The sequence below is a fragment of the Galeopterus variegatus genome, unplaced genomic scaffold (genome assembly GCF_000696425.1).
Source record: "Galeopterus variegatus unplaced genomic scaffold, G_variegatus-3.0.2 Scaffold3389, whole genome shotgun sequence".
Classification (NCBI taxonomy): Eukaryota; Metazoa; Chordata; class Mammalia; order Dermoptera; family Cynocephalidae; genus Galeopterus; species Galeopterus variegatus.
Window position 1 is genome coordinate 155,676 of NW_007729500.1, and position 582 is coordinate 156,257.

Here is a 582-nt window from a genome sequence, read left to right on the forward strand (position 1 = left end):
TCTTGTTGAAAGTATTTTATTAAGGGAGGAAAACCATTCAACTGTATAATCTCCAGGGAGAAAAATCCTAAGGAACAAGTACCCATCCCTAAAATAACTCAAACAGAATCTGTATTCTGATAAAAATGCTAATGGTCTCACTGAATGTTCTTGTACTGCTGAGATATCTCCTACTTTCTGATATGAATGGAAGTTCGGCCATCACTGGCCCCCAATGACATGCTCCTTGTTCAAAAATCCACTCTCGCCCTGTGAAGTAAAACCCAGTCGTATGTCAATCTTGAGGGGATGGATGTTTTTCATTTGGTTTAAGAATCTGATATGTACAATATGAGCTGGAATCATGATTTAACCCAGTTCCCACCCGAAAGTCTGAATCCAAATGAATCCCTCCTAGGTTTTATCTGCCTGGTACAATAGAGCCTCTGTCAAGTTAAAAGAAAGCTGTGACATGATGTACTAAGTGGACCATTCCCACTACAATACGGAAGCCAGTGCCAAGAAACTGAAATTTTTTTTTTTTTTTTGTCTTTTGTCTTTTTCCGTGTCCGGCAACGGATCACAACCCTCAGTGTTGCCCCC